Raw genomic sequence first — 7689 nt, forward strand, 5'->3', positions numbered from 1 at the left:
TCCAACAGTAATATCTAACTAAATGCTTGTGTTTCCAGCTCCAACAGTGTAGTAGTATCTAACTAAATGCTTGTGTTCCTAGCTCCAACAGTGCAGTAGTATCTAAATAAATGCTTGTGTTCCGAGCTCCAACAGTGCAGTAGTATCTAACTAAATGCTTGTGTTCCGAGCTCCAACAGTAATATCTAACTAAATGCTTGTGTTCCCAGCTCCAACAGTGCAGTAATATCTAACTAAATGCTTGTGTTCCTAGCTCCAACAGTACAGTAGTATCTAACTAAATGCTTGTGTTCCCAGCTCCAACAGTGTAGTAGTATCTAACTAAATGCTTGTGTTCCGAGCTCCAACAGTGTAGTAGTATCTAACTAAATGCTTGTGTTCCGAGCTCCAACAGTGCAGTAATATCTAACTAAATGCTTGTGTTCCTAGCTCCAACAGTAATATCTAACTAAATGCTTGTGTTCCTAGCTCCAACAGTGTAGTAGTATCTAACTAAATGCTTGTGTTCCTAGCTCCAACAGTGCAATAATATCGAACTAAATGCTTGTGTTCCGAGCTCCAACAGTAATATCTAACTAAATGCTTGTGTTCCTAGCTCCAACAGTGCAGTAATATCTAACTAAATGCTTGTGTTCCCAGCTCCAACAGTGTAGTAGTATCTAACTAAATGCTTGTGTTTCTAGCTCCAACAGTGCAGTAATATCTAACTAAATGCTTGTGTTTCTAGCTCCAACAGTGTAGTAGTATCTAACTAAATGCTTGTGTTCCTAGCTCCAACAGTGCAGTAATATCTAACTAAATGCTTGTGTTCCTAGCTCCAACAGTGCAGTAATATCTAACTAAATGCTTGTGTTCCCAGCTCCAACAGTGCAGTAGTATCTAACTAAATGCTTGTGTTTCTAGCTCCAACAGTGTAGTAGTATCTAACTAAATGCTTGTGTTCCTAGCTCCAACAGTGCAGTAATATCTAACTAAATGCTTGTGTTCCTAGCTCCAACAGTACAGTAGTATCTAACTAAATGCTTGTGTTCCGAGCTCCAACAGTGCAGTAATATCTAACTAAATGCTTGTGTTTCCAGCTCCAACAGTGTAGTAGTATGTAACTAAATGCTTGTGTTCCGAGCTCCAACAGTGCAGTAGTATCTAACTAAATGCTTGTGTTCCTAGCTCCAACAGTGTAGTAGTATCTAACTAAATGCTTGTGTTCCTAGCTCCAACAGTGCAGTAGTATCTAACTAAATGCTTGTGTTCCTAGCTCCAACAGTGCAGTAGTATCTAACTAAATGCTTGTGTTCCTAGCTCCAACAGTAATATCTAACTAAATGCTTGTGTTCCTAGCTCCAACAGTGCAGTAATATCTAACTAAATGCTTGTGTTCCTAGCTCCAACAGTGCAGTAGTATCTAACTAAATGCTTGTGTTCCTAGCTCCAACAGTGCAATAATATCGAACTAAATGCTTGTGTTCCTAGCTCCAACAGTGCAGTAATATCTAACTAAATGCTTGTGTTCCAGCTCCACACAGTAATATCTAACTAAATGCTTGTGTTCCTAGCTCCAACAGTGTAGTAGTATCTAACTAAATGCTTGTGTTCCTAGCTCCAACAGTAATATCTAACTAAATGCTTGTGTTCCAGTAATATCTAACTAAATGCTTGTGTTTCCAGCTCCAACAGTGCAGTAATATCTAACTAAATGCTTGTGTTTCCAGCTCCAACAGTGTAGTAGTATCTAACTAAATGCTTGTGTTCCTAGCTCCAACAGTGTAGTAATATCTAACTAAATGCTTGTGTTCCTAGCTCCAACAGTGTAGTAATATCTAACGAAATGCTTGTGTTTCTAGCTCCAACAGTGTAGTAGTATCTAACTAAATGCTTGTGTTCCTAGCTCCAACAGTGTAGTAGTATCTAACTAAATGCTTGTGTTCCCAGCTCCAACAGTGCAGTAATATCTAACTAAATGCTTGTGTTCTAGCTCCAACAGTGTAGTAGTATCTAACTAAATGCTTGTGTTCCTAGCTCCAACAGTGTAGTAGTATCTAACTAAATGCTTGTGTTCCCAGCTCCAACAGTGCAGTAGTATCTAACTAAATGCTTGTGTTTCCAGCTCCAACAGTGCAGTAATATCTAACTAAATGCTTGTGTTCCTAGCTCCAACAGTGTAGTAATATCTAACTAAATGCTTGTGTTCCGAGCTCCAACAGTGCAGTAGTATCTAACTAAATGCTTGTGTTCCTAGCTCCAACAGTGCAATATATCTAACTAAATGCTTGTGTTCCTAGTCTAACAGTGTAGTATATCTAACTAAATGCTTGTGTTCCTAGCTCCAACAGTGCAGTAATATCTAACTAAATGCTTGTGTTCCCAGCTCCAACAGTAGTAATATCTAACTAAATGCTTGTGTTCTTAGCTCCAACAGTGCAGTAATATCTAACTAAATGCTTGTGTTCCTAGCTCCAACAGTGTAGTAGTATCTAACTAAATGCTTGTGTTCCCTAGCTCCAACAGTGCAGTAATATCTAACTAAATGCTTGTGTTCCTAGCTCCAACAGTGCAGTAATATCTAACTAAATGCTTGTGTTCCCAGCTCCAACAGTGCAGTAGTATCTAACTAAATGCTTGTGTTCTAGCTCCAACAGTGCAGTAATATCTAACTAAATGCTTGTGTTCCTAGCTCCAACAGTGCAGTAATATCTAACTAAATGCTTGTGTTCCTAGCTCCAACAGTACAGTAGTATCTAACTAAATGCTTGTGTTCCTAGCTCCAACAGTGCAGTAATATCTAACTAAATGCTTGTGTTCCAGCTCCAACAGTGCAGTAGTATCTAACTAAATGCTTGTGTTCCTAGCTCCAACAGTGCAGTAGTATCTAACTAAATGCTTGTGTTCCTAGCTCCAACAGTGCAGTAATATCTAACTAAATGCTTGTGTTCCTAGCTCCAACAGTACAGTAGTATCTAACTAAATGCTTGTGTTCCTAGCTCCAACAGTGTAGTAATATCTAACTAAATGCTTGTGTTCCTAGCTCCAACACAGTAATATCTAACTAAATGCTTGTGTTCCAGCTCCAACAGTGCAGTAGTATCTAACTAAATGCTTGTGTTCCTAGCTCCAACAGTGCAGTAATATCTAACTAAATGCTTGTGTTCCTAGCTCCAACAGTGCAGTAGTATCTAACTAAATGCTTGTGTTCCTAGCTCCAACAGTGTAGTAGTATCTAACTAAATGCTTGTGTTCCTAGCTCCAACAGTAATATCTAACTAAATGCTTGTGTTCCTAGCTCCAACAGTAATATCTAACTAAATGCTTGTGTTCCTAGCTCCAACAGTAATATCTAACTAAATGCTTGTGTTTCTAGCTCCAACAGTAATATCTAACTAAATGCTTGTGTTCCTAGCTCCAACAGTGTAGTAGTATCTAACTAAATGCTTGTGTTCCTAGCTCCAACAGTAATATCTAACTAAATGCTTGTGTTCCTAGCTCCAACAGTAATATCTAACTAAATGCTTGTGTTTCCAGCTCCAACAGTGTAGTAATATCTAACTAAATGCTTGTGTTCCTAGCTCCAACAGTAATATCTAACTAAATGCTTGTGTTCCTAGCTCCAACAGTAATATCTAACTAAATGCTTGTGTTCCTAGCTCCAACAGTGCAGTAATATCTAACTAAATGCTTGTGTTCCTAGCTCCAACAGTGCAGTAATATCTAACTAAATGCTTGTGTTCCCAGCTCCAACAGTGTAGTAGTATCTAACTAAATGCTTGTGTTTCTAGCTCCAACAGTGCAGTAAAATCTAACAAAATGCTTGTGTTTCTAGCTCCAACAGTGTAGTAATATCTAACTAAATGCTTGTGTTCCTAGCTCCAACAGTGTAGTAGTATCTAACTAAATGCTTGTGTTCCCAGCTCCAACAGTGCAGTAGTATCTAACTAAATGCTTGTGTTTCTAGCTCCAACAGTGTAGTAGTATCTAACTAAATGCTTGTGTTCCTAGCTCCAACAGTGCAGTAATATCTAACTAAATGCTTGTGTTCCTAGCTCCAACAGTACAGTAGTATCTAACTAAATGCTTGTGTTCCCAGCTCCAACAGTGTAGTAGTATCTAACTAAATGCTTGTGTTCCGAGCTCCAACAGTAATATCTAACTAAATGCTTGTGTTTCCAGCTCCAACAGTGTAGTAGTATCTAACTAAATGCTTGTGTTCCTAGCTCCAACAGTGCAGTAGTATCTAACTAAATGCTTGTGTTCCGAGCTCCAACAGTGCAGTAGTATCTAACTAAATGCTTGTGTTCCGAGCTCCAACAGTAATATCTAACTAAATGCTTGTGTTCCCAGCTCCAACAGTGCAGTAATATCTAACTAAATGCTTGTGTTCCTAGCTCCAACAGTAATATCTAACTAAATGCTTGTGTTCCTAGCTCCAACAGTAATATCTAACTAAATGCTTGTGTTTCCAGCTCCAACAGTGCAGTAATATCTAACTAAATGCTTGTGTTCCTAGCTCCAACAGTGTAGTAGTATCTAACTAAATGCTTGTGTTCCTAGCTCCAACAGTAATATCTAACTAAATGCTTGTGTTCCTAGCTCCAACAGTGTAGTAATATCTAACTAAATGCGTGTGTTCCTAGCTCCAACAGTAGTATCTAACTAAATGCTTGTGTTCCTAGCTCCAACAGTGTAGTAATATCTAACTAAATGCTTGTGTTCCTAGCTCCAACAGTGCAGTAATATCTAACTAAATGCTTGTGTTCCTAGCTCCAACAGTGCAGTAGTATCTAACTAAATGCTTGTGTTCCTAGCTCCAACAGTGCAGTAATATCTAACTAAATGCTTGTGTTTCTAGCTCCAACAGTGTAGTAGTATCTAACTAAGTGCTTGTGTTTCTAGCTCCAACAGTGCAGTAATATCTAACTAAATGCTTGTGTTTCTAGCTCCAACAGTGTAGTAGTATCTAACTAAATGCTTGTGTTTCTAGCTCCAACAGTGCAGTAATATCTAACTAAATGCTTGTGTTTCTAGCTCCAACAGTGTAGTAGTATCTAACTAAATGCGTGTGTTTCTAGCTCCAACAGTGCAGTAATATCTAACTAAATGCTTGTGTTTCTAGCTCCAACAGTGCAGTAATATCTAACTAAATGCTTGTGTTTCTAGCTCCAACAGTGTAGTAGTATCTAACTAAATGCTTGTGTTTCTAGCTCCAACAGTGTAGTAGTATCTAACTAAATGCTTGTGTTTCTAGCTCCAACAGTGCAGTAATATCTAACTAAATGCTTGTGTTTCTAGCTCCAACAGTGCAGTAATATCTAACTAAATGATTGTGTTCCTAGCTCCAACAGTGCAGTAATATCTAACTAAATGCTTGTGTTCCTAGCTCCAACAGTGCAGTAGTATCTAACTAAATGCTTGTGTTCCCAGCTCCAACAGTGCAGTAGTATCTAACTAAATGCTTGTGTTCCTAGCTCCAACAGTAATATCTAACTAAATGCTTGTGTTTCCAGCTCCAACAGTGCAGTAATATCTAACTAAATGCTTGTGTTCCTAGCTCCAACAGTGCAGTAATATCTAACTAAATGCTTGTGTTCCCAGCTCCAACAGTAATATCTAACTAAATGCTTGTGTTCCTAGCTCCAACAGTAATATCTAACTAAATGCTTGTGTTCCTAGCTCCAACAGTAATATCTAACTAAATGCTTGTGTTCCTAGCTCCAACAGTAATATCTAACTAAATGCTTGTGTTCCTAGCTCCAACAGTGCAGTAATATCTAACTAAATGCTTGTGTTCCCAGCTCCAACAGTGCAGTAGTATCTAACTAAATGCTTGTGTTCCTAGCTCCAACAGTGCAGTAATATCTAACTAAATGCTTGTGTTCCCAGCTCCAACAGTGTAGTAGTATCTAACTAAATGCTTGTGTTCCTAGCTCCAACAGTGCAGTAATATCTAACTAAATGCTTGTGTTCCTAGCTCCAACAGTGCAGTAGTATCTAACTAAATGCTTGTGTTCCTAGCTCCAACAGTGCAGTAATATCTAACTAAATGCTTGTGTTTCTAGCTCCAACAGTGTAGTAGTATCTAACTAAATGCTTGTGTTCCTAGCTCCAACAGTGCAGTAATATCTAACTAAATGCTTGTGTTCTAGCTCCAACAGTACAGTAGTATCTAACTAAATGCTTGTGTTCCTAGCTCCAACAGTGCAGTAATATCTAACTAAATGCTTGTGTTTCTAGCTCCAACAGTGTAGTAGTATCTAACTAAATGCTTGTGTTCTAGCTCCAACAGTGCAGTAATATCTAACTAAATGCTTGTGTTCCTAGCTCCAACAGTGCAGTAATATCTAACTAAATGCTTGTGTTCCTAGCTCCAACAGTGTAGTAGTATCTAACTAAATGCTTGTGTTTCTAGCTCCAACAGTGTAGTAGTATCTAACTAAATGCTTGTGTTCCTAGCTCCAACAGTGCAGTAATATCTAACTAAATGCTTGTGTTCCTAGCTCCAACAGTGCAGTAATATCTAACTAAATGCTTGTGTTCCTAGCTCCAACAGTGCAGTAGTATCTAACTAAATGCTTGTGTTCCTAGCTCCAACAGTGCAGTAATATCTAACTAAATGCTTGTGTTCCCAGCTCCAACAGTGCAGTAATATCTAACTAAATGCTTGTGTTCCTAGCTCCAACAGTAATATCTAACTAAATGCTTGTGTTCCTAGCTCCAACAGTAATATCTAACTAAATGCTTGTGTTTCCAGCTCCAACAGTGCAGTAATATCTAACTAAATGCTTGTGTTTCTAGCTCCAAACAGTAATATCTAACTAAATGCTTGTGTTCCTAGCTCCAACAGTGCAGTAATATCTAACTAAATGCTTGTGTTCCTAGCTCCAAACAGTAATATCTAACTAAATGCTTGTGTTCCTAGCTCCAAAGTGCAGTAATATCTAACTAAATGCTTGTGTTCCTAGCTCCAACAGTAATATCTAACTAAATGCTTGTGTTCCTAGCTCCAACAGTGCAGTAATATCTAACTAAATGCTTGTGTTCCTAGCTCCAACAGTGCAGTAATATCTAACTAAATGCTTGTGTTCCTAGCTCCAACACAGTAGTATCTAACTAAATGCTTGTGTTTCCAGCTCCAACAGTGCAGTAATATCTAACTAAATGCTTGTGTTCCTAGCTCCAACAGTAGTATATCTAACTAAATGCTTGTGTTTCTAGCTCCAACAGTGCAGTAGTATCTAACTAAATGCTTGTGTTCCGAGCTCCAACAGTAATATCTAACTAAATGCTTGTGTTCCCAGCTCCAACAGTGCAGTAATATCTAACTAAATGCTTGTGTTTCCAGCTCCAACAGTGCAGTAATATCTAACTAAATGCTTGTGTTCCTAGCTCCAACAGTGCAGTATATCTAACTAAATGCTTGTGTTCCTAGCTCCAACAGTGCAGTAATATCTAACTAAATGCTTGTGTTCCTAGCTCCAACAGTGTAGTAGTATCTAACTAAATGCTTGTGTTCCTAGCTCCAACAGTGCAGTAATATCTAACTAAATGCTTGTGTTCCTAGCTCCAACAGTGTAGTAGTATCTAACTAAATGCTTGTGTTCCTAGCTCCAACAGTGCAGTAATATCTAACTAAATGCTTGTGTTCCTAGCTCCAACAGTGTAGTAGTATCTAACTAAATGCTTGTGTTTCCTAGCTCCAAC

Source organism: Oncorhynchus nerka, linkage group LG1 (genome assembly GCF_034236695.1).
Source record: "Oncorhynchus nerka isolate Pitt River linkage group LG1, Oner_Uvic_2.0, whole genome shotgun sequence".
Classification (NCBI taxonomy): Eukaryota; Metazoa; Chordata; class Actinopteri; order Salmoniformes; family Salmonidae; genus Oncorhynchus; species Oncorhynchus nerka.